This window comes from Scomber japonicus (assembly GCF_027409825.1).
Source record: "Scomber japonicus isolate fScoJap1 chromosome 15 unlocalized genomic scaffold, fScoJap1.pri SUPER_15_unloc_1, whole genome shotgun sequence".
Classification (NCBI taxonomy): Eukaryota; Metazoa; Chordata; class Actinopteri; order Scombriformes; family Scombridae; genus Scomber; species Scomber japonicus.
The window spans coordinates 15764-16665 of NW_026518480.1; positions in this window are offsets into that span (position 1 = coordinate 15764).

Consider the following 902-nt stretch of genomic DNA (forward strand, 5'->3'; position numbering starts at 1 on the left):
CAGACCATCGTGAGGTTGTTCATTGTAGTGTTGTAGTGAAATGTCTAACACAGGGATACTCAGTTACAAACATACATTTCTACTGCATCAAACATCCAGGAAGTAGTCTATGTTACATGATATTAAAGTACAAACAATCCAGGACTCTGGCATTTCTGTATTAATGGGAGACATGATTATTTGGGGCAGCTGTGTCTCAGGAGAAAGAGCGGGTCGTCCACCAATTGGAAGAATGATTCCTGGCTCTTCCAGTCGATGTCAATCAATCAATCAATCTTTATTTGTATAGCACCAAATCACAACAAAGTTATCTCAAGGCTCTTTCCACATAGAGCAGGTTCTAAACTGAACTCTTCAGGTTTTAACTTTAAAGAGACCCAACATTCCCACATGAGCAACAGTGGAGAGAAAAAACTCCCTTTTAACAGGAAGAACCCTCAGAACCAGACTCAGAGTGGGAGAACATCTGCCTCGACCGGTTGGGGTTGAGGAGAGAGAGGAAGGAGAGGAGAGAGAGGAAGGAGAGAGAGGAGGAGGAGAGAGGATGAGAGGAGAGAAAGGAAGGATAGAGGAGAGAGGAGAGGAGAGAGAGGAAGAGGAGGAGAGAGGAAAGAGAGAGGAAGGATAGGAGAGAGAAACACATTGAAGGTCTGGGACTGAAATCAGTCATCCGGACGTCTACAGGCCCAGATTACCTGTGAGACCAGAAAGCACAGACAACTCCGGGGAAGAAGTTTAGCTTATTGAATGCATTAATAGTACATGAATGTTAATAGACTTGGATGTCTAGAGAGAGAGATGGATAGAGAGAGAGAGAGAGAGAGAGAGAAGCTCAGTGCATCATGGGAGTCTAAGCCTATAGCAGCATAAACTAGGAGCTGGAACCGGCCCTAACTATAAGC